Source organism: Mesoplodon bidens (genome assembly GCF_964165515.1).
Source record: "Mesoplodon bidens genome assembly, chromosome: 4".
Taxonomy (NCBI): domain Eukaryota; kingdom Metazoa; phylum Chordata; class Mammalia; order Artiodactyla; family Ziphiidae; genus Mesoplodon; species Mesoplodon bidens.
In genome coordinates this window covers 12,100,732-12,127,295 of record NC_138160.1, presented here as the reverse complement: position 1 = coordinate 12,127,295, position 26,564 = coordinate 12,100,732, and positions in this window count along the sequence as shown.

The following is a 26,564-nucleotide window of genomic DNA, read 5'->3' as shown; positions in this document are numbered from 1 at the left end:
TTAAAGAAGTCTAATAATAGTTTTCTTTCTCACTCCAAAAAGCTAATTTTTTAGACTTCCCTTATATTAGCAGAGAGTATGTCAATCAGAAAAACAGATAGATTGCAAACAAATGTCAGCACAGAAAAGCTGACTTTTCCATGGCAGCTGAGACAATGTCTTGTTTTTAAACTTCACACTGAAAGCAAAACAACCTTGCAGCCAATCCATATAGTCTTGAACTGATTTATACACTGTTTCTTTGCTTTTAATTGATCTTTCTCTTTTTCTATAAATAAATTCTTTCTGATTTGAATGTTTATGTTTCCTGATTTCTTAAACTTTTCCCCAGAGAATCTGAATAATCATAGCAAAAATTCTGTACAGTATTTTATATGAAGAAGCATTTTGACTGATTCCATTGATTAAAAAATGTATATGGATATATTTCCTATTATAATGTTTCAAAATTTTCTTAGTGGTCTTATAGTAGATTACCATTTAAAAAAATCTCTTCAATTCTGTTCAGCTACAAAACTACCTTTGAAGACCTGAAGTGTGTTGGGTACAGTCTAAGTCCTGAAATAAAAAATTAATACAATATTTTTGACATTGAATATCAAATATGAGCCAGTTAAAATGTAAAATTAAATAACTTTGATTTCTTCTGACACATAGTTTAGAAAGGATATGTAAGAATTTCAGTGGTACATGAATAAGAAGATCCTTTGTACACTGGCTGATCCTTGAATTCAGACTTGAAAATGAAGGTACATGTATAAGTGTATTGTCTGTCTAAATTGTTAGATACCAGTAATTTAAAAATCACTTACCTTTAATTTTCTCTCTGTTAAAAGTTCGTATTTTGTGGGAAGTAATAGATTCTCTTTATACAATACACAGCATTCCCCATAATAGAATACATTTTATGACTCCAAAAATATTTATTCTCCTGAAAAAAATAAGGATTAGATGAGTTTATGAATATTTGAATATTTTGACTATTATACTCGCAAATATTCACCCTTGTATACTTGTAGCTAAATGTTCTCAACTACTATAATCCTTGAATGGAAAATGTTTAGGTGAGAAGGAAATTTTTGGTTGACAGAAGAGTGATGTTTGCTTTAGAAATGAAATTATTATTTGAGCTCTCATGTCCACAAAGCTCTTCTGCCCTCTGATATTTTATCGTTTTTATTTATGGAATCATCAGAGTACTCAGCTACAAATCTTATACTGCAAAACCATTTCTAGTACGAAGATTACTTTTTGAGATTCAGAAACGAAACCTAAAAAGTCAAAAGGGAAAAAGAATTGTACCCTGGTGTCTGCATACATATATGTGTACTGAACTTCGGTTTTTCTCTTGGAATCTCACTGGATGTTGTGATGGGCAGAATTCTAAGTTGGCCCTCCCTCCAAATTCTCCCTCCCACTGTGTACATACTCTTCAAAACCTCCAGAATTATGACTCTGATGAATTTTTCTCCTTTGTTTAGGCTGTTTTATGGCACAATCAATGATTATCTGGATGGGCTGGACTGGGTGTCACCTGTTGAGGAATGTGGCAGCCTCTATGAACTGAGGGGAGTGGCCAGCAAGGAAGTGGGGACCTCGGTCCCTCAACCTGCAGTCCTTGATTTCTGCCAACAACAGTGGGCTTGGAAGTAAATTTCCCCCCCAGAACCTCCAGATGAGAACTCACCCCATCAGTTTCAGTTTCAAGCAGAGAACCCAGTCACACCATGCTAGGTTTTTCTACAGAACTGTGTACTGTTTTACAGCTCTGAGTTTATGGTAATTTGTTAAACAGCACTAGAGAATGAAAACAGGTATGTATTTATTAAGGATCCACTCTCTTTAGGATTCAGCTCTTAAGTCCATCCACCAATGCTGTTTTAGTTGTTGGTTTTTCTTGTCTTTGAAGGGAGTGGGATTTGACACAGTGAGAAGAGGAATCACAGTAAATCTCTCCACCCAGTCATGTCAGTATGTGGGATGATTTCTCAGCAGACTGAAAAAAACTCATTAAATTCTCTTCTTCATTATGGTCTGTAGGATTGAGTTCTGTGAAACTGTTATAATGAACACTTGCTTGCTGTCTTTATTGCAATCTAAGCATTTAGAATAATTTGGTGGAAAGTTCCTCTGAGGTTCTTGAAACAGAATTTTGGGTAAAAGATAATCTGTACTAAGAACTCACCTATGGTGACACTCTCTAAGAACAGCAAAGAAAGAAGTGGATCTAGGAGATTACGTATTTCCTGTTCAAATCTTCCACAACTGCATTGTTGATCCTATGTTTCCTGATCATTTTGTCTTCAGGACTGGTAAATATATATACAAAAATCTTAACTGAAACCAAATATGCCATATAAATTGGATTGTGGAAAGCCAAAACTTTGGTTTCTACTGAGGGAATAAGGCAAACATTTTATAAATAGACAACATTGCATATCACATAAGATAACAAAACTACCAATTAATTGTGGCCTAGAATCTTAGATCTTTATCCCCTTACAGCTTGATAAGAAAGATCATCCAGCATCATTTAATATAATAAAGCAAATGACCTTTCAGCAGGTCTATCTACAATTCCAGAATTGCTGTTCAGACCTCAATGCATGTGCAAAGGATATTGTGTATTTCAAAATCCATTTAACCATGCAATTGAGAAGGCTCCACCTAACTTTCAGTTGGAACTGATTAATCTGCAACATAATGGCATGCTAAAAGGCAAATATCAAGAGAAGAATCTAATAGAATTCTACAAATGCCTGATTCCAAGTGACAGACACACTCAAGTGAAATCATATGCTCATGGATTTATATCAGTGTTTGGTAGTACCCATATGTGTGAAAAGACGTTCCCAGAGATGAAACACATAAAAGCTAAGCAATTTTAATCATAGGAAATACTAAATCTGAAGCCCTATGTCAAGTGATATCCTCCCCCAAAAGAATTCCATTCTTCTGATTAGTAAAAAATGTACCCTATTATTATTATTGTATTTTTATTTTTGTCAATAAAAATGTGAGAATTCCTTTTCCTTCTTGATACCAAGTACCTGCATCATGTCCTTGATTTTGCTACTTGTTCTACGAAGCCTAAAATACGAACCAGCTGGCCCTTTACAGAAGAAGTGTGCCAACTCTGTGTAGAGGACTGTCTTTGATCTGGCACCTGCAGGCCTCTTCAGTCTAGTCTAACACCATTTCTATCTTGCCCACCTCACTCCAGCCACACTGGTCTTCCTACAGTTTATCAAAGCTCTCCCTTGCTTCAGGGACATGGCAAATGCTCCGTCTTTGCTCTGCTAACCTTTATGCATCCTACTGGGCTCAGTTTAAATGTCATTTCCTCAAAGAAGCCTCCTGTGATCTCCTCCCTCCCTGCCAGCTGAGGCTGGTTCACCTCTTCTAATTGCTTTGCAGCCCCTTCACTGTCCTTCCTAGCATGTAAGAAAAATTCAAGTAGGTATTTTTTATACTAATGTTTGTTTGATTTCTGGGTTACCCACTTAGCTGTACACTTCATGCCAGCATGGAGTACATCTACATCATTCAGTGATATGTCCCCACCGCTACATAATTAGCAATTCTATTCTTGGGCACAGCTTGCATCTCATCATTGTTGAAAATCTGTTGGATGAATGTTGTGAGAGTCTGTGGCTGAAAAAGCAAGAGTGATTCTTGTCACAGCAAATGTCAGGAATATTTCACCAGAGCGACTTGTAAGGGTAGCCACTGGCAAAGTCTACGTGTTTGTTTTATATATGCATAATAATCAAAATGATTTATATCTAACTTTACCTGGTGACTAGTTGAGAAACAGAGTGAAAAAGAGAATAAATTTTAAATGAAGTATCTTCAGACTTTATTCATAGTTTACTGCTGATTTTATTGATTTTATTGTACAAAGAATTGGGAGACTCTCTGGCAAGTTCTGACAGGCTGCTGAAGGGCCACTGGTTTCAACAAAGCAAGAAGTTAACTTGAAGATTAGTTAAAACCATCTTTTTCCTAGGCTTTATCCATACCAGTTGAATTACAGAACATCTATAGATAAACAGACCCTCATTCTGGGATCAAACATCTTCCAACTTTGCCAGATATCATTATCTGTAATGATGAATCACAAACACTTTTTTTTTTGGTAAGGCAAGTAGCATGATTCCTGAACTTATATGAAGTAGTGGGGTTTCACTTTCCTCAGCCCAGAGCTGGCCAGTTCATGGTTACTATAAAATATCTGTGCACGAGTATATGTGTCTATATGTGTTACTGAATGAAACTTCCAGTTTAACTAACCTACAGAAAGTGGAACTTCAAGTCTACCAGCATCTTTCCCTAATGTAGTACCGTTAACACTTGCAGGACCAGCACACAAGTCAAAAAGAGGTCCACGTCCCACATGTCTATATATTTAAAGTTATACATCATGCTAAAATATATTAAATAAACTGTGTTCTCTCCCCCAACCTTGACGAATTTGTCTTCATAACAATCAAGAAGATAAAGTTCCAATTTAGAATTCTTGGGCTCCTTAATTTTCTTCATAGAACATGGCAGTGTAGGGAAGCCATTCTCTTCCCAGCCCTCACTCCATCCTCCAGTGCGGGTAACTTATGCCTACGTGTATGGATACAGAAGTTTACATGCCCCCAAATAATCCACACCCCAGCAAATCACCAATCCTTGACCACTCCTGCCAAGCATGGGAGTGTACTCACCTGAGGTGCAATCTGTCCTTGAGAGGATGAACCTGAAGTTGAAGAAGCTCGTGCAGCCCCTGGAAGGGGACTCCGAGCCTTTTGGACAGAGCATTTCAGAGTCCTAGGTAGCCTGGAACAGGGAGCAAATGTTTTCTATAAAGGGCCAGATAGTAAATAGTTTAGGCTTTGTGAGCCATCTAGTCTCTGTTGCGGCTACTCAGCTTTGCTGTTGTAGCATGAAAGCAGCCATGGACAATACATCAATGAATCGACATGGCTGTGTTCCAATAACACTTTATTTAAAAACAAAGTTTAGGGACTTCCCGGAGGTGGCGCAGTGGTTAAGAATCCTCCTGCCAATGCAGGGGACACGGGTTCGAACCCTGGTCTGGGAAGATCCCACATGCCGCAGAGCAACTCAGCCCATGCACCACAACTACTGAGCCCGCGTGCCACAACTACTGAAACCCACACACCTAGAGACCATGTTTCTCAACAAGAGAAGCCACCGCAATGAGAAGCCCGTGCACCACAATGAAGAGTAGCCGCCGTTCGTTGAAACTAGAGAAAGCCCATGTGCAGCAACGAAGACCCAAAGTAGCCATAAATAAATAAATAAATTAAAACCCAAAAAGTTTATTTGTAAACACAGGGAGTTCCAGGAAGCAGCTTTTCTGTAACCTCTTAAGAGCCTTGATGCTGGCTGGGACGGCAGATAAAAGCCAAGTGGATCATGGAGTTCCCCTGGAAAATCTCCTTAACTAGAATCTCTAGTTGGGGCAGGGTCCATGTGCCCTAGTTTGCCACTCTCTAGTTGAGAAGAAAGAGATGTGAGTGCCAAGGGCAGGAAAACATGTCTACATTGATTTGTAACAGGGAACCAAGTAAATGAAGAGGTGGGCAAAAAAGGGGAACATGACATTTATTAGCAATAAGAAATGGTGCAGCCTAGCACTGACTAAGGTAGGGAAATATTGTGATATCTAAGCAAGAGGTGATTGACAGAGGCTTGGGCTAGCAAACTAGAGTGGGAGGTAGTGAAATGGTCAGCCTCTGGATATAATATGCAGGTAAAGCCACCAAGACTTGCTGACAGAATGTGTGTGAGTGTGAGAGACAGAGAACTAAGTCACTTTGTCTGGGGATTCACATCGCGGGGTCCGTATCCAAGGGCTTCGTAACAAAATACCACAAACCAGGAAGCTTAAAGCAACAGAAATGTATTCTCTCACAGTTCTGGAGGCTGGAAGTGTGAAATAAGGTGTCAGCAGGGTCATGTTCTCTCTGAAGTCTCTAGGGGAGGATCCTTCCTTGCCCCTTCCAGCTTCTGGTGGTTTGTAGCAATATTTGGCATTCCTCAGCTTGTAGACGTCTCACTCCAATCTCTGCCTCCATCATCACATGGTATATCTGTGTCTCTTCTCTTCTTACAAGGACTCCAACAGATTGGATTTAGGACAAACCACTTCTCTCCCATTGTATTATGACATTATCTTAACGTGGTTACATCTGCAAAGACCTAATTTCCAAACAAGGTTACATTCACAAGTACCTGGGGTTTGGACTTAAACATGTCTTTTTAGGAGATACAATTCAACCCACAATAAGGTCCATAGCTGGACTGAAGTGGCTCATGAAGTACCTGAAATCTATGGGTCTATACACTAGTTCATACTTCAGCGGTGGGATCCCTCACTTTCATTAGATTCTTGAATATGTCTGGACCTCAGCAAATCATAGATCTAGTTTAATTTCCCTTTTTAAGAAAGTCTGAGCTCTGAAGAGGCCCAGTTACTTGAAGAAGCCTTGAACCAAATTGTGGTGGGCTTAGGGCAAGGATCACCTGGCTCTTTTCCAGAATCATCCAGTGACTCCTTTTTTTGGTGTGTGACGTGGAAAGCGTAATAATACAAATAGGTGCTCTATTACCTTATGGAATAACACACAAGAATTTCCTGTTTCTAACCTGCCTCTAGGTCTTCTCCATGTTACTTCACTTCAGGGTGGGTGTTCAATTATAACCCATGGTTACAAACAGAGCAATTGTACCAAGCATGGCACTGTGTCTGGCACATCTTAGTACTTGCCTGATGTACTTAATCCTGCTGACAGAATACTTTGGATATAGAATTGTTTTCAAGCACAGCCAAGCCATAGGGCAATAGCAGAAGTCACCTCTGTGCTATTGCATAGCATCAGCACTTCCTTTTCTTTTTCAGTCAAAGGGCTTTCTAACCAAGCTTCTGCTGTCTTACATGTCTTGGGTCACATTTTTATTCCGTTCAGTCCTCTCCTGGGGCTTACTGATAAGACTGGTTGTTGTGATGGTAACACGCCCCCTCCCTCCTTCCTTGTCTCTGAGCTCCCATATCTTGTTTCTGCCTCTCAGATACTTGCAGAACAGGCTGTGTCTCTCCAGTTCCTGAGAATAGGGCTAGACTCCTCTCCTCTAGGATAGAAAAACACATCCACACTTGGTTTGTAACAGCAAGGAGGAAAATGAGGAGGGGGTAAAAAAGGGGAATACTGTGACATTTATTACAAATAAGTAATGATGCAACCTAGCACTTACTGAAATAGAGAAATGTTATGAGTCAGTGATTTGTCTTTCCTGATTGTGTAGTTGAAAATATGGCTTTTTATTGGTTCTCTTACAAAATAAATTGCAGAAATTGGCTGAAAATACCTGGAAGATGGAAGAGCTATAACTCACTTCTTTTTTTTAATTTTTTAATTTATTTTTATTTATTTTTTATACAGCACGTTCTTATTAGTCATCAGTTTTATACTCATCAGTGTATACATGGCAATCCCAATCGCCCAATTCAGCACACCACCATCCCCACCCCCCCACCGCTTTCCCCCTCTGGTGTCCATACATTTGTTCTCTACATGTGTGTCTCAACTTCTGAACTGCAAGCCGGTTCATCTGTACCATTTTTCTAGGTTCCACATACATGCATTAATATGCGATATTTGTTTTTCTCTTTCTGACTTACTTCACTCTGTATGACAGTCTCTAGATCCATCCACATCTCAACAGATGACTCAATTTCCTTCCTTTTTATGGCTGAGTAATATTCCATTGTATATATGTACCACATCTTTATTCATTTGTCTGTTGATGGGCATTTAGGTTGCTTCCATTACCTGGCTATTGTAAATAGTGCTTCAAGGAATATTGGGGTGCATGTGTCTTTTTGAATTATGGTTTTCTCAGGGTATACACCCAGTAGTGGGATTGCTGGGTCATATGGTAGTTCTATTTTTAGTTTTATAAGGAATGTCCATACTGTTCTCCATAGTGGCTGTATCAATTTACATGCCCACCAAAAGTGCAAAAAGTTTCCCTTTTCTCCACACCCTCTCCAGCGTTTGTTGTTTATAGATTTTCTGATGATGCCCATTCTAACCGGTGTGAGGTGATACCTCACTGTAGTTTTGATTTGCCTTTCTCTAATAATTAGTGATGTTGAGCAGCTTTTCATGTGCTTCTTGGCCATCTGTATGTCTTTGGAGAAATGTCTATTTAGGTCTTCTGTCCATTTTTGAATTGGGTTGTTTGTTTCTTTAATATTGAGCTGCATGAGCTGTTTATATATTTTGGATATTAATCCTTTGTCCGTTGATTTGTTTGCAAATATTTTCTCCCATTCTGAGGGTTGTCTTTTTGTCCTGTTTATAGTTTCCTTTGTTGTGCAAAGGCTTTGAAGTTTCATTAGGTCCCATTTGTTTATTTTTGTTTTTATTTCCATTACTCTGGGAGGTGGATTTAAAAAGATCTTGCTGTGATTTATGTCAAAGAGTGTTCTTCCTATGTTTTCCTCTAAGAGTTTTATAGTGTCCGGTCTTCCATTTAGGTCTCGAATCCATTTTGAGTTTATTTTTGTGTATGGTGTTAGGGAGTGTTCTAACTTCATTCTTTTTTACATGTAGCTGTCCAGTTTTCCCAGCACCACTTATTGAAGAGACTGTCTTTTCTCCATTTTACATCCTTGCCTCCTTTGTCATAGAATAGTTGACCATAGGTGCGTGGGTTTATCTCTGGTCTTTCTACCTTGTGCCATTGATCTATGTTTCTGTCTTTGTGCCAGTACCATATTTTCTTGATTACTGTAGCTTTGTAGTATAGTCTGAAGTCAGGGAGTCTGATTCCTCCAGCTCCGTTTTTTTCCCTCAAGACTGCTTTGACTATTCGGGGTCTTTTGTGTCTCTATACCAATTTTAAGATTTTTTTGTTCTAGTTCCGTAAAAAATGCCATTGGTAATTTGATAGGGATTGCATTGAATCTGTAGATTGTTTTGGGTAGTATAGTCATTTTCACAATATTGATTCTTCCAATCCAAGAACATGGTATATCTCTCCATTTGTTGGTATCATCTTTAATTTCTTTCATCAGTGTCTTATAGTTTTCTGCATACAGGTCTTTTGTCTCCCTAGGTAGGTTTATTCCTCAGTATATTATTCTTTTAGTTGCAATGGTAAATGGGAATGTTTCCTTAATTTCTCTTTCAGATTTTTCATCCTTAGTGTACAGCAATGCAAGAGATTTCTGTGCATTCATTTTGTATCCTGCTACTTTACCAAATTCATTAATTAGCTCTAGTAGTTTTCTGGTGGCATTTTTAGGATTCTCTATGTATCGTATCATGTCATCTGCAAACAGTGACAGTTTTACTTCTTCTTTTCCAATTTGTACTCCTTTTATTTCTTTTTCTTCTCTGACTGCCATGGCTAGGACTTCCAGAATGATGTTGAATGATAGTGGTGAGAGTGGGCATCCTTGTCTTGTTCCTGATCTTAGAGGAAATGCTTTCAGTTTTTCACCATTGAGAATTATGTCTGCTGTGGGTTTGTCATATATGGCCTTTATTATGTTGAGGTAGGTTGCCTCTATGCCCACTTTCTGGAGAGTTTTTATCCTATATCGGTGTTGCATTTTGTCAGAAGCTTTTTCTGCATCTATTGAGAAGATCATATGTTTTTTATTTTTCAATTTGTTTTTATGGTGTATCCCATTGATTGATTGCGTATATTGAAGCATCCTTGCATCCCTGGGATAAATACCACTTGATCATGGTGTATGATCCTTTTAATGTATAATTCACTTCTTAAAACCACTAGCAAAGCATTGCAATTTTACTAATGTTCTATTTTTATTATAAAGGAAGAAGAGAAATGATTTTTCAAAAATAATGTGAATGTTCAAAAAAACCCCAAAAACCCTAAGACACAGTTCCTTTAACTTATTACAATTACTGATCAAAGAATTACTTCTTATTTATATTGGTTCAGTGTAACTGCCCTGGACTATCCTAAAAACACTTACATCTCCTCTTTACTATTTGCAGATTACAGTGCCTCTAACCTACTGAGAAAATCCTGAAACCATCGAGCGGGCACTCTGTTGATTGGACCCACTGCCACTAAAAACATATATCTCTCTGATCAGCCCTCTTTTCTGATCTGAGATCTTGAAAATGATGGAAGCCTTTTCCTATCCAAGGCTAATCCCCTGGTAATTGGAGTCGCATGGTCTCCTGGAGAACTTTTACAATCAATCATTCCTGCTCTGCAGTTGTTCATCCCCTTTTCTCTAAAGAATCTTTCTCTTCATGGTGGAAGCATTTTTAAATTCCTCTTTCTTGTTTAACAAACACCCCTCTGTCTACCTCTAGCTATATCCTTAGGCCTTTCCTTTTCCCCTAAATACAAAACAAAACAAACAACAAAAAAAGAAGACAAACCACTTTACACCCTGTATTTACATTTCACGTAACATTCATTACACTTATTACATCATCCATGTACACCCCTCACTATCCACTGCAGATCGCTTCATGTCTAAAGTCATCAAAATTCTCCAAGTAACATACAGTGCACAATTTTTAAAGCCACGATTTCACTTGAATTTTCTGCCACATTGGACAGTTTTATTCTACTATTTAAAAAAAATTTTGCTTTATATTGGAGTCTAGTTGATTAACAATGTTGTGTTTGTTTCAGGTGTACACTAAAGTGATTCAGTTAAACATACACATGTATCTATTCTTTTCCAAATTCTTTTCACATTTAGGTAATTACAGAGTATTGAGCAGAGTTCCCTGTTCTATACTGCTATATTTAAAATAGATAACCAACAGGGACCTACTATATAGCACAGGGAACTCTGCTCAGTATTCTGTAATAACCTAAATGGGAAATTTTTTGAAAAATAGACACATGTACAATATATGAATAACTGTTTTATTCTACTTTAAAGCTCACCTTCCTCTCGGCCCAGGTTTCTGTTTGGTCTCCGCTGACCCCTTGTGGAAAGGGGTTCCTCATCACCACTGCTGGAGTTGGGAGTTTGGGATACCCAAGTGGTCACTGCTAACGCCACAGTAGGGGTGGCCTCATTACTGCAGGATTTTCTTGGGGAAAATCCTGACTCTTCACCAGGTCTCAGGACCTGGGGCACCTCATGACTGCCAGTGGAGGGTGGATGGCCAGGTGACCTGTGACACGCAGGGGTGGGGCAATTGCTATGGGAATGAAAGTCCCTGGGCTGTGTCTTTTTAACTTTGTATTTCTACTACCTACAGTTATGCTCAGACTTGTCACTCCACCTGTGTGGGTTGAAGGAATAAATATATTATTGTATAAACCTCTGTGTTAGTTTTCAATCACTCATAACAAGTTATTACAAGCTAGTGACTTAAAAACATGATGTATTACCACCCAGCTCTGTAGGTCAGAAGTCCAGGCACAACATGGCTCAGCTTTGTCCTCTCTTTTGAATCTCACAAGGACAAAATCAAGGTTTTGGAAACTCTTGAAAAGAATCTGCTTCCAAGAGCCTTCATGTCATTGGCTAATTAAGAGTTAGGGCCCCATTCTTGCTCCTATAGGCTGACCGCCATCTTTTTCCTGCCTTTTAGGTGGGCTGCCTTTAGCATTGGCAGGTCCTGTCTTCTCATTCTTCAAATCTCCTTAACTTCCCCCTCTGCTGCATCTCTCAGATTGGCTTTTCTGCCCTCTACTGCTTGTGTGATTATACCAGGCAGACCAGGATGGCCCAGGGTAATTTCTCTATCTCAGGTCAATTGGTTCAGGGCCTTAATTATATCTGCAGAGATCCTTCAGAATGGTGCCTAGATTAGTGTTTTAATTGAATAAGGGATGGGGATTTTCTGGAGACATGTTTTGATTTGTGACTACCACAGTCTTCTTTGGCAAAAATACAAGAAAGTAAAGAAAATATCAAGATAATATATAATTAAGGTAAAGTCATTAGCATACCAAGACAATAACTGCAATGACACTTTAATGTTTTGAGTACCGTCAATGAATTATAGTACGTACTAGATGTTAAAAAATGTCAATAAGACATTGTTCCCTCTGGGAACTTGTAGTTTATTTCTAGAATGTTAGCTTCATGGGGAGCAGGGATCAGATCCTTGTTTCCTACTATATCTTTTGGACCTAGTATGATACCTGCTATCTAATAGATGCTTAATAAGCATTTTTTTGATTGGTTGACTGAATCCCTATATTCACATCTTTGAAATGTGAATATAGGGACTTCCTTGGTAGTCCAGTGGGTAAGACTCCACGCTCCCAATGCAGGGGGCCTGGGTTCCATCCCTGGTTGGGGAACTAGATCCCACACACATGCCACAACTAAGTGTTCACATGCCACAACTAAGAAGTTCTTCCACATGCCGCAACTGAAAAAAGATCCTGCATGCCGCAACTAAGACCCTGCACAGCCAAAACAAACAAACACTGGAAATTATCATTGAAAAAAAATAAAACGTGAATATAAAAAAATGAAAGGAAGGAAACAATTTAAAGCAAAGAGAGGGCACTATGAACTAGAATGCTCTAAACCATGCCTTTGTATTAGGTTTTCAAGCTGAGCCTTGATGGGTGAGTATGATGTAGAGGAATTTAGTCATGGAAAGGAGCATGGACATGACCTTTTGCTTTAGAGTGGATCTGCTGGAGCAGAGGTTTCATTCTGCAGAGAAGAAGAATATCAGGTTACACCCAGATGGAGGAGGGCCTTTAAAGCTGAATAAAGATTTTCAAGTCTTTCAGAAGGTTAACATAGAGCCCGCAAAAATGTTTGAACAGGAAAGTAAAAGATGAAAGTAATTTATGAAATATTAATTTCTTGGCAGAAGAAAGGCAACCATCCTTAACATCTCAGTGGCTTCATACAAGTGATGTTTCACTTAGTTCATAATAGGATTATATGTTTGCAAAGTGGCCTTCCATGTAGTGATTTAAGATGTGGTTTCTTCCCTTTTTTGGTGTCAACATCCACAGCTTCCTTGGGGGTCCCTAATGGACCCTTTGCCTTCAGCTTCCCAAGGAGTGAAGCAAGTAAGGAAAATGAGGTGGGATATTTGATGATCAGACCTGGAAATGGCACATATAACTCCGACCATGTTCTGTTGGATGGATCCAGTCGCATGGCCCCAACCTTAATAATGAAGCAGCTGGGAAATGTGGCAATCCTATCTGTCTAGGCATAGAAAAGAGAAGTGGACAGCAATTAGCAAGTCTCTGCTGCAGGACTCTAAAAGCTCAGAGAAATCTTGCAATAAAAAATCAGTTTAACTACGTTTGGCTTCATGCTTTCTAAACTTACTTGATTACAATTTTCAGTGTTTAGAATAATACCTATTGCTAATATTGTTATGAGGAACACGATTTGGGAAAATAGTTCTAGGCATCCCTCTTAGCAACTTTTTGAGATACATCATCTTTCTTAGAGCAGTAGGCAGATAAAGTAAGGACTTAGAGATCTTAGGACTAAGTGATAACAATTTCTAAGGTAACACAATTTATATTTAGAGTATAACTCCTTTTTGATATAATATGATCTTATTGCAGAGTATTACAACCTCAGTAACGAAGTGATCTCAAACCTGGGGTTTCTGAAAATAAATATTATGCTTATTGAATATGAAAAGTGATCATTGCTTTATTCTTTTTTTAATATTTATTTATTTATTTTATTTTTGGCTGCATCGGGTCTTAGTTGTGGCATGAGGGATCTTTCATTGCAGCGCATGGGCTTCTCTTTAGTTGTGGCATGCAGGCTTCTCTCTAATTATGGTGCATGGATTCCAGAGCATGTGGGCTCTGTAGTTGCGGCATGTGGACTCACTAGTTGTGGTGTATGGGCTCAGTAGTTGTGGCACATGGGCTTAGTTGCCCCGTGGTATGTGGGATCTTAGCTCCCCAACCAGGGATCGATCCCACGTCCCCTGCATTGGAAGGCAGATTCTTAACCTCCTGACCACCGGGGAAGTACCCATCACTTTATTCTTAACAGGGTTTATTGCACAAGTCAGAAGGTGTTTCTCTTAATTTTCCGAAAAAGTCTTAAAACACAAAATTTGAAGGAATTTAAAGAGCAAAAATCTAGTCTGCTTATTTGAGAAGAAACCCTCAAACAAAATAATGTAATGTTTGTTTTTCTAGAGCAGAGAGAAGGTCACGTCAGCTCTTTTGCCATAAATGTATGATAATGTCACATTCAGAGAGCATAAAAAGATGGGGAGGAACAGACCCAGAGGAGGTAATACAAGGATGTGAGATATAGCACTGTGTGGATTTAAACAAACGACAGGTGTCTTGTTGATCAGGCTCTGAATTGATGGTGAATTGAAAAAACATAAGAATAACAAAAAAAATTAAAAGGGACAAAGACATGAAATTTTGCTTACCTTTTGATTTTGTTTTTTCACTGCATAAATATGTGTAGGGGTTTCTGATGCTATAGACATGAAGAGAGAGAATGTGTCTTATTATTTTTTAAAAAGGGTCCACCAACTGTGATACACTTTGATAATTTTCCATTCAGAATCTCTCAACTTCCAACCCTAAAAAATTTTTCTTTATGAAACATTCTCTCCTCAATGTGCATTTTCTACTGATAGATTTTTATACAGCTTTGGAAAGAGAATTCCTTGGAGGTTCACTGAATAGTTCTATTATGGGTCAGACTTTCTGTTCTGGCCCACAATTATGAGGAAACACGTTTAAAATTTTGACTAGAGAATGCTAATATAGACCTTGTCACATCTTTATATAAGCAAATGCCCTAGGGTTCTGCCTTGAGTTTGGACTTGTAAACTAGGTATTGAATTCTCCTAAAGTTAAAAATTAACCTTTAGCTATTGGATAAGAGTCATTTCTAGGTATTTTTAAAAATACATACATATTTCTCATTGTTATTTAAAGTGGTATTATATTGTGATCAACCACTATGATAAAAGCAGACTGAAAGACACAGTTTTTTTGGAATATAAAATTTGGTCTAGTCTCCAGTTGAAGGTGAGGTAATAAATGATTCATGTCAGCTGGAGACTCCTAGGGGAAGCTCCCAGGCAGCAGACAGGGCTTTTACCAATTAACATATTGCCCAAGTTTAAGGATGAAGGCAGTGTGTGAGCATCCTTACAAGTTTATGGGTCTAGTATTCCTAGTCCAGTGCTTTATACATGATAGTGTATTTATTAGGCAAACATAGACTCTTCCTGAATCATGGATTCCTTATCCCATCAGTGTTCGTTACAACAATGAAATGAACTGACACAGAAGCTGATGATGTTCACTCTGGGGGATTTAGTGGTTTAGGTATCAAGGTAACTTCCTTACTTTTATTAGGAAATCAACTCTAGAAATAACTGAGGGAGGCACTTGATTGGTGACAAGTACCTCTTGGCCTTTCCCAAATACATATAACCCTGTCACTCAAAATGTGGTCCCTGGACCTGGGAACTTATTAGAAATGCAGAATTTCAGGCCACATATTAGAACATTTAAGTTAGAGTCTGAAATTTAACAAGATCTCCAGGTGATAGAATAGATGGAAAGTTTGAGAAATCCCTACAGATACATACATGCCCACATGCATGCCTGTATGCATTGCCTGTGCACACAAGCATTCACTGAGTTTTGCAAGCTTGCTACAAGCTATGCCAAATCTACTGCAGTTTGGGCATAAGGAATGGCACAGCTAAGAGACCCATGTGTTCCATTACCTTCTTGCAGATTTCATTTACCACCCACATTAAATACCAAGATATTAGGTAGTTCCCTAGAAGTTAGTATTATTGTGCCTTGCCCCACAGGTCACCAGTACCTTGGGGGAGAACCACAGAGGGCCCAGTGGATGAGCTTCCTGTTCGCTGGGGGCTCAGCAGTAAAACTGAGGCCATCCTGGTGGTCAGAGAAGCTAACAATCTCATTGCTTTTCTCTTTACCTTTTCTCTGGATAAACAGAGGATTATGGTCTCTTGGGTTGTCAATCCAACTCCTTCAGCGAGCACCAAAAAAATCCTCAAAAAAGTAGGAAGGAGAGGGCAGAAATGAAGTGGATAACAGTCAAAGCAAATATCAGACAAAGCAAACTGAGTGGCATATATGCTGCAATGAAAAGAAAGAACACTGGAGGGGAAAAATGATTTTACAGGTCTAAAATGTGGAGTTACCGAACGGCAGGGCTAGTGACCCCAACTGTCAAAAGAAAAAGTGGTGTTTTTCAGCTGTGATTTCTGAAACTTAACCCTTCCTTGACAGAGAGCTATTTAAGTGGAAGATGGTTTTTTTATGCTAACACTTTCTTACTTTCTGATATTAAGTTTTATGAACCAATGGATGTCAAGTACAGCAGCGAGGGGGCGTCTCTAACAATTGTGCATCAATTGAATTGTGGCTTTGGGGGCATATTACACAATATAAAATTATTTTTTCATCAATGTCCAGTACTTCTTTATCAGGAAAAATAGATTATATCCAAAACCTCATTGACTTCACACTACCCCACACCACAGCTTCCTTATGTATCTAGTTTCACTTCTTTTTTTTTTTTTTTTTTTTTTTTTTTTTTGCGGCACGCGGGCCTCTCACTGTTGTGGCCTCTCCCGTTGCGGAGCATAGGCTCCGGATGTGCAGGCTCAGCGGCCATGGCTCACGGGCCCAGCCTCTCCGCGGCATGTGGGATCTTCCCAGACTGGGGCACGAACCCGTGACCCCTGCATCGGCAGACGGACTCTCAACCACTGCGCCACCAGGGAAGCCCTAGTTTCATTTCTTTGCTCACTTTTCTTCACATATTCACCTGGTGTCATTGTGGCTAGCCCTCTCAATATGGATTGAGGAGTCAATATAATATTCCATCTCACTGTTCGAATAGCACTTTCTCAATGAACTCTAAGAAATATTGATCCTCTATAATGTCACACGAAGATTTTATTTCAGAAGATACCTGGATTATAAATAATCATGGGCAGATTGTTATCTAAGCATTCTTCAACACCAAAATTCTGTAATCCATGATTTTTTAGGTTGCTCAATTCTTCAGAACATTAGTTCCCCACTGGTGAAAAGGAGTCAATGCCTTTTTATTTTAAACTTTTCTAGTAAGACATGTTTTCCTGGAGGGAGTTGTAGATGATCATGTTTCTACCTAAGGAACATACTATACATTTCATTCAGGAGAGTGGTAGAGATAGATGCCATTTTTGGCCATGGGACTGCCCAAATTTTAGTTTCAGAGACCTTCCTTTTTGCTTCTGAGGCAGGATTATTTCCTCCACCTCCACCCTTTTCCCTTCTGCTCTTCTCTTTCAAAAAGCCTTACAGGTGAGATTGCAGGAATTTTACAACCCAAAGGGACCGATGTTTCAAGGTTAATGTAGTCAATCCTGACAATCTTCTTAAAAAATTACCTATCTCTCTACAAGAGAACAGTTGGTACTGGGTAGACATGAAACATTCCTTTGGCCATAAAGCCCTTCTCTTCCTTCCACATGAGAATAGGATTCTTCCTAGAGGCTGTTTATCATTGTTGGCTCAGAAAAACAATAAGGAATATAAAAAGGATACTGCAGGAAATTTGCTTTCTTCTTTACCTAAGACATGCAGAAACCACCCAAATACACAGGCTCAGAACTACTGAGAAGACACACACAAGGGACAGAGAAATAAGAGTTCACATCTTGATGAGAGAGATTGGAAATTTACAAAGCCAGGTTTCTCAGATTTTATTATACATAAAGTCATCTGTGGATCATGTTAAAGTGCAGATCCTGATTCTGAGATTCTGGAGTGGGAGGGTCCTAAGAGTCCAGATTTCTACAAAGCTCCCCAGTGATGATGTCCACGCTGCTGCTGGTGTCCATATGTTGAGTAGCCAGGTCTCAGAGAGTCAGGGTCTTTTCTCAGACAGCCATAGCAGCCTTGCTACTCCAAGAGTGATCTGAAGACCAGCAGCAATGCCTTGTCAAGCTATGGTAGAGCTTGAGGTCAAAGGAAAAATGTGCCCCTATATACACTTGTCAAATATCCTACCACATTTCATACTAAGTGGAAAAAGTTAATAAAATCTCTACAATTAAAGAAAAATGAACATATATTAAACCCCAGCATACCCAATCTGTTTCCACCCAATTGTTATCCCTCCTAAGCTTGGGTGGTGAGGCCTGCAAGGTAGCATGGGTTGGAAATAAGTGTTCCTGCTATAAAATAGTGTAGGGCTGTAAAGAAAATTACTGCCTGTCTTTGTTAAAATATTTGATATATTTTGATCATGGCTATTTTTGCATTCATTTTGATTGTTTAAAATATTGCCTTAAAATTTTTTTATTTTGATTGCAGAGGTTTGGGGCAAATCCTTAACTTTTGTGCTGGAGGCAAGTACCTCATTTCTCTCAGCCTAAGTCCTGATCAAGAGCCCTAGCATCTCCTGGGAACTTGTTAGAAACTCAGAATCTCAAACCCCATCCCAGACTTACTGAATCAGAATCTATACTTTAACATGATCTCTAAGTGATTTGTGTGCACGTTAAAGTTTGAGAGATGTCCTTAAGAGATCAGACTTTCAAACCAGGGTTGTCTTAATCTTTGTTTCACCTTATCCTAGAAGAAGATTTTGTTTAAAGTTGAATTATCAGGCTTGAGATTCTATGAGTTTCTAAAATGAAGATGGTCCTAAATTTCCTCTAAATTTTCAAAGCTTATATGGAGTGTATTTACAGGGAAACAATCTTTTAGAAAAGGTCATGAGGTCCTGTGTACTTTTTTCAAAAAACTTAAATGTGTGCAGAAGTTAGATTTCAGCAAAGAAAGGTGGCTTTTATAACTAGCAAACCAGTCCCAGAAGAATCCTAAGGTAACAAGAATAGATCTCATTTGGAGTCTCTTTCTATTTTTAATTTGTCTCATCATGAAGGATGAAGGACAACAAAAAATGCCCCAGATTCTTTGATGCACTCTCCTTCCTTTGATTGTATCTTTGAGGAGAGCTCTGAAAGGCATCAAATAAGTCCATTGTCAGAACGATCTTGGAAGTGTAATGAGAATGGAAAAAGACACAATTATCTTTTCTTGTATCAGTGATTCTGAGGAAAGTTTGGAAAGACATTAAATGAAGTCTATCCTCTGGGGAATTTAAACCTGTAGTCTACCAACTGAGATGCCATACTGTGGGAGGAAGTGAATACTTTAGTTTCAAAAGAATCAAGTAAAAGTTTACAGAGACTTTTCACCACAAGAATGGTGGTTCTAGGTTTGTGAATGTTTCACGAATTAAGATTTCTTTGAGTATACTATCTTTTATGTTTCACTTACATAAAAACATACTTTTCATGATGAAATAACCAATATATATATTTTAGGCTGACTTTTATTTAAAGGTCTCTCTTCTAATTAAATTTTATTTAATGTAGCTCATGGCTGTGTGGACTGGTTATACTGTCTATGTTGCTCGTGAGGTGAAAACATAAAGACACATTTTCTTGTTAGATATTGGTCACTTCCATAGAATACAAAGTGAATAGAAATTTGGCAATTTTGTGGTGAATTTGATAATCAGAGACTACAGTGGTTCTCAGCCGTGTGACATGTATTTTGAAATGCCTGGGGACAATTTTGTTTGTCAAAATGACTTGGGGGGGCACTCTGGCATTTTGTATGCAGGGGAGTGGGGTGTTAACCATCCTGTGTGTAGGGGACAGTAACTCCCCAGGAATAATTGTCCTACCCTGTGACAGACGGAGTCTAAGATGCTTCTGTGATTCCTCTTGGGATTCATGGTGTTAGGAAATCCCCACCCTTTGTGTGCGAGAGGGATGTGTGACACACTTCTAACTAGTAGAATACAACAAAAGTGACAGATGGTGTGTGGCTAGACATATGTGATTATATTATAAAGGATTATAATACCTGTCCTGCTAGGAACCCTCTCCTTAGTTTGAAGATGTTAGTTGCCATTTTATGGGCTTCCCTATGGAGAGGGCCATGTGTTAGAGGAAATTAAAGTGGCCTTGGTCAACCGCCAGCAAGAAACTGAGGGCCTCACACTGGAAACTTGCAAGAAACTGTGTGCCACTAACAACTGTGTTGACTTAGAGGGGGTTCCTCCCCCAAGCATGCCTCAGAAGAGAACCCAGTCCTTGTTGATACCTTGCTTGTACCCCCAGGGAGAACCAGGCTAAGTTGTGTTCAGACTACTGACCCAGAGAAAACTGTGAGAACTAAATGTGTTTTGTTTTAAGTCATTAGGTTCCTGGTAATTTGTTACTCAGAAATAGAAAACAAAAAATAAAATCAGTTTGGTCTAAAACAAGTCAGTTCAGGCTGCTTTAATAAATTACCATAGACTAGGTGGCTTGAACAACAGATATTTATTTCTCATAGTTCTAGAGGCTGGAAGTGCAAGATCAAGGTGCCTGAAGATGTGGTGTCTGGTGAGAGCCCACTGCCTGGTTTGCAGGTGTCCGTCTTCTCTTTGTATCCTCATGTGGTAGAGAGCAGAGAGAGAGCAAACTTTCATGTCTCTTCTTATAAGGGCACTAATCCCATTTGTGAAGATACCACCCTCATGACTTAATTATCTCCCTGAGTCTCCTCCTCCAATTACCATCACTTTGGGGATGGATTTTAGGAGGACAGAAGTATTCAACCCATAACAACAACCAAATGTCAATAGAACCTCCACTGGCAAATACTGTGTGTAAAACCCTCAACATATGTTGCCCAACTTGATTATTTTTTAGTGACTTTTCTCAGCAGACTTGATGAATTATTCCACACCTGAGTTTCATAAGGTATTATGAACACCTGATGTAGAGGTCCTATCTTTATCACTCTGGCCTTAGTGCACAGCTAAGAACCCAGAATGCCACAGACGCTCAAAAAGTTTGTTAAATGAATGATATGTGAACTAAACCTACAAGTGACACCGTATCTCTCTATGAGGACCCACCTTCAATCTGTATCAAAGATACGTACATGGGGAGGAAAAGTGGAAAACCACTGGCTTAAGAGTTGTTCAATTGTAGATTTATCCAACATCCAAATTAGGAGCAATATTTGTTTTTTTGACTGTATTTTTGTAGTTCTCACATTACATAGTCACAGCCATATTTTTCTACCTCAATGAATTTAAGTAAAAGCGTCCAATGTTTAAATGGATGTTTCCTTGTCTGAGCCACTTGATAACCCTGCCTATGAAACTCATTTCAGCCTGGGACTCCTCACTCCTTAGGTGGGGGGGGTAAGATGATGTGCTTTCTCCATCAAGTGGCAGACATTCACAGAGTTTCACTGGACTGCAGGCAAGGGGTGGGAAGGGAAGGAAACTTGTCATTTTAGGGGATTTAGGGCTAAGGAAAAAGAGGGCAATATATATTCCCTATTTTTCAACTGAGTATGTACAAGCAACACCTCCTCCATCTGGAGACTCCTACATTTTTAAGCTTCCCGTGCAGCTAAGCACAGCCATGTGACCCTGCTTTAGCTAGTGCGATGTTATCACTACTTTGAGATCACATTTTTATAAGGAAGATAGTTATGGTCACTCTCCCTCACTCCTTTTCCATCGCCTGAGAAATAGCAGAAGCTGGAGCTGCTTTCTGGAAGATGATGATACAGAGTAGTAATGGTACGGAGCTGGCTGGTAAGGTGCACAAGAGCCAACTGTGCAGTCTCCTTCCTGCTCTGCATTCAGTAGTGTCTTGTTGGTATCTCGGCATTGGTCGTGCTGGAGTATTTCCACCATGGAAATTGGCAAATGCTACAAATCAGGGATTTTGTTTTATTTATTTATTTTTTTGTTTTGTTTTGTTTTTTTGTGTGCTGGTTGTAAGCTTTTACCAGCATACCACTATGTTGAATTGCCCTTCCAGGCTGGATCCCCATGGAGGAAAGCCTCCTCCTAGACTATCCCATGGATAAGAAGCACCTTCAGTCTCAAGTCAGCCACTAGATGGTTTATAATTAACAAACTGCCTGTATACACTACGGCAGGCCAGACCACAGAATTCTGAGCTGAGGGCCACCTGTCCGAGTTCCACCTCACTCCCTCCATGGCCTAATCAGACCCTCTCACTACTCTGAAACATGCTGCACTGGTGTCTTTGGGAACCTCACATTTGTCTCCCTGTATTTCTGAAAAGGAACCACGTGCCAGGTCTCAGATGTAAGAGAGACTCTGTCACAAGGTGACAACCTTGATCTTCCCAGACTGTCAGATCTGTCGTGTGATTTGCACACCGAAGAATCTTCTGGAAGCTTCTTCTGTTGGAGCTGTGGACCTGACATGGCCCCATGGTTGAATATGCTCTGCAGTTCCACAGTGCCCAGGAAGCCAGGAGATGCTTTCCAGGAAATCCTTCACTCTGTTGTTTTTCCCTTGTGTTAATAAAAATTTCAGGCCTCTCTCCTGATTTCCTGCCCCCTTAACTGTCAGGGTAAATAACAACATTTTGCACTTGCATCGTATACTTTAGGCCTTTCCAAGCACTTTCATATCTGCCGTGTTCCTTGATTCTCAGAGGCAGCAGAACTCATCAATAAACCTCATTTCAGACGAACATATTGAGGGCCAGAGATGTTCAATGCTCTTCCAAGTTCACACGGAGCAGGAAACAACCCACGTCTCTGAATCCTAGTGCTGTACTACAGAGGTTACTGTCTGCACTTTGAAATCACCAGGCCTGGGATTAGAATCTTCACTCACACCAGTTGCTTAAGGGATCAAAGCTTTAGTTTCTTCTTTTGTAAAATGGGACTAACAGTTCCATCTCATAGTTTATTGTGACAATCAAATAACACCTAGCATGGCATATTTCACAGAAGTAGCATTCAATGGATGTTTGCCATTATTCTACCAGGCATCTGGCACCAGCTGGGAACTGGCACCTGCTCATTACAGTTCTTTTCCCAGACTTTGAATCTCTATTTCATCCCAGCATTACCTCTGGATCCATATCACAGTCACTCTGTGTCTGCTCACACTTCTGAAATGAGTTCTTGGTAGCCATCAACATTCCCTACCATGTGATTCCACCCTGTCAGGTAAAGAAGAGGCTGGAAAAGGGGCAAGGGAGAAGGGAGGTTCCTTTTCATGTGCTTATAAGGGACTGAATAAAGTTCTCAAAGGGATTCCAATGGCCTTTAATGCAAAACCCAGCTCACCTCCTCACAGGTGATTTTAGCTCCTATAGCAGGATGCTAATCATTGCACTTGTTGATTTTTCTCTGACCACTTTCCTGGGCATCAACACCCCACTGAGAGGAGAAGCTGTGGAGTTATGCCCACCCTGCAGTTCCTACCCTCCCGGCGCCTCCCCGCAGACTGGCAGGTGTGGCTCTAAGGCTCTATGTGTGATGATGAAATGTGTGATGAAATGTGTGATGATCGCATTTCAAAGAGATGGCTCCCAGGTCCTTGAGACAGACATTGCTGGGACTTAAAGCTAAGAAGCCTATTTGGCTTTTAAAAAGATTTACATACATTTCAAAGAGATAAAGAGCTTACAATAACCCTAAAGTAGTTGCTCTAGGAAAAGAGAGGAGGGAGGAGCTTCTTTGCCCTTTGATCTGCTATGTTTCAGGAGAGTAAGAACAATCCTTGTTCCTTGTAGAACATGTTATTTAAAGATGACACCTGCTGAGGAGCTAGCCTGGTTGCTTTGGTTGGGCTGGCCTGTTTTTGTGCTGGAAAACACTGCTGGACAGCTGAGGAATCTGGAGGTTGCTGGGTGTGGAGTGGGTGCATACGGAGGTCAGGTCGGCACATGTAAGAATTCACACTTGCACAGAGTGAAGAATTCCTTCTGAGAGATTTCCAGGCAGAGTAAAAAGGGATTTGAAAGTGATTCTGTTGTTTATTTTTGTGAACATGTCTCTATTTTATAAGACAATTATATGATAAAATTAAATATTGTCTTTGCAACTTGATGGCAACTTTGTGTATACACTTGAGGGGTATCTAAGAGTCTGACTAGCTCTCAGCATCCGTGAAACCCTATGGCATCTCCAAGATACAGTCAATGGGCATAACTGAGAGAGAGAACTATGCTCAAAAGTGTACAAGAATTTACCTGGTTCCCCACAGTCTCTCCACGGGGAAGTCTGCACTGCTCACCTTCCTTCCTCATGGAAGATGCCTCATCCTAGATAAGAAGACTTTTTTCCTCCAGCCTTTTATAATAATAATAACACCATATATTTTGCATGAAATACTGAGGCATTGCCACTTGTATTATCTTCTATAGTCCTAACGACAAGCCTTATTAAAGATGAAAACGCTGAGGCTCAGAATATTGAGCACCTCGCTCCAGGTCACACAGCTTAATGCAGAGTCAGGACAAAATGCAAGGCAAGTGGACAGGGCTGTGGATGTGGTGAGTGACTCTGACAATAAGTATCCCTTCCAACCCTGATTTAGAAGTTTGGTGAATAAGTGCTGGGCAGCATCTCAGATAGCATCTAGCCCCAGGATCTTTTGAACAGCAGCCCATGACCCATTCATGGGTCAGGATGTCAGCATTACTGGGTCCCAAATCACCTACATTAAAAAAAAAAAGATATATAATAGAATGTAAAATATCAGAATAGCCACACATGCAAAGGGCAGGCTACTGAAACTTTTGTTTCAATTAGGTATGTATAAAATGAAATTGTGCTTGTGAAGGCTTTAATTTGCCAGGATACAAAGGCTCTGATCTCCACAACCTTTTCATTTTACAGATGGAAAGACTGAGGTCCAGGAGGAGTTGAGGGCTTGACCTGAGGTCACAGAGCTAATTACAGGCAACGCCCTGAATAGAACTGCAGGCACTTTTTGTTTTACCACGTTTGTGCATTTTTTCTTCTTCAGCCTCCTTTTCAATCCCTGTGCCATCCAGCTCTGGGAACGCAAAATCTCATCTCCCGTCGGTGTTGGACAGTGGCTTAAGAGAGCTTAGCTTTTCAGAACAGAAATGAGTCCTGTTTGTTCTGAAAAGAAAGCTAAACCTAACAGGCAACTGGTTGTTGAACTAAAGGGCTTATGGGATCATGGCAAAAACAAGGAGATTCTTTGTGAAGCTTCTTGGGGAAGCTGGGAATTGAGAACTCCAGGTGGTCTTGAGAAGCTGCAGAAATTTCCCTGCTCTGCTGGGCTTTACATGCAGAAGAAGGTAAAACATGCTGGAGGAGCTACACAACACTGGCTGACCTTTGCTGGAGAGCTTGAGCCTTTGCACCTCTTTGATTGCAAAGCCCAAGATAATTGGAGAAGGGAGGGAGGCAATGGTGACCCAGCTCTCTGCAGGATGGCTGGGCGTGATGAATTACAGATCTGATTTCCCTAGTGTGGCATGCAAAGCCTTGGGACATGCCATTTAGCTGTTCTGTGTCTTAGTTTCTCATCCGTAAAACAGAGATAAAAATCCTTTATTATCATGCCCCGCTGGATGTGGGGATTAATTAGGTACAATATGAAGATGCATAAGGGTTATATATTTTTACAACTGTTAAAATAAGAAAAGGAGGAGGAAAGAATGAAAAAAGAACACAAAGCCAAATGTTTGTTCATTAAAATCAGGTCCTAAGCATCTAAATTACATAGCCTATGTTATTTTCTCAAATGGTAAAAACCAGCTTGCATCCATATATGATGTTTTTATTTTTATGAACAAAGACTTCTTCCCACTGAAAGAACTCCTAGAGGCCAAAGCTGGAACAATTTGAGCAAGAAAATAAATTAAAAAGTGTTGACTGTAACTCCAAGTGTTAAATAAATATCCATGAGTTTATGCTGACATAAATAAGTAATCGAATTAATAAATAAATGGGAAAGAAGAGACAGATCTGTTCAGAATTCCAAATAATTCACGTAGGTATTCTGCCCTCAAGGAAGTTCCCCATAACTCCCCCTCTTATGTGTGGGTTACTCATAGGAACACCCTTGCAAAGAGTACAGAATGGAAAGGGGAGGAAGGGAATAACTTCATGGTGGAAAAATCTGACAATCCCTACTTCAGCCAGGTGATCAAGGTGAACAGTAATGTCATGTTGATAGTATGTACCCTTGATATTGTTCCCAGTGAATTTAAGTTTCTTGCCTTGCTGCAGAAAGAATTCGGAGACGAGGTAGGGAGATTAAGAAAGTAAAGCGAGGATTTATTTAAGCCGGAATACGCTCTCAGAGGGAGAGCAGGCAGACAACTGAGAAGCTGCTGCCCTGTGTTTCTTTGGCAAGCTGGTTATAAGGAGGAGTTTGGGGGTCGTATTCCCTGATTTTCATCCCAGCTCATCTTCCCGAGGCGGGGGAGGGATTTTTGTCCTTAGTTACCTGAGATCAGAGGTCTCATGGCGTCGGTGCATGATGGGTACTTCTTATGGGCAAGGCTAATTTTATTGTAATGAGAGCATCATGAGCAACAGGTTACATTTGTGGAGATTCCGGCCTCTCCTCACCCTTCTTTGTCTGCCTTCAGTACACTTAACAGCTCAAATGTGTGGTTTCCTGTCAGTCTGGAGGTTCCTGCTTTTCTTTGTCTGCCCGCGGACCCCCGCTGTTTATAAAATGC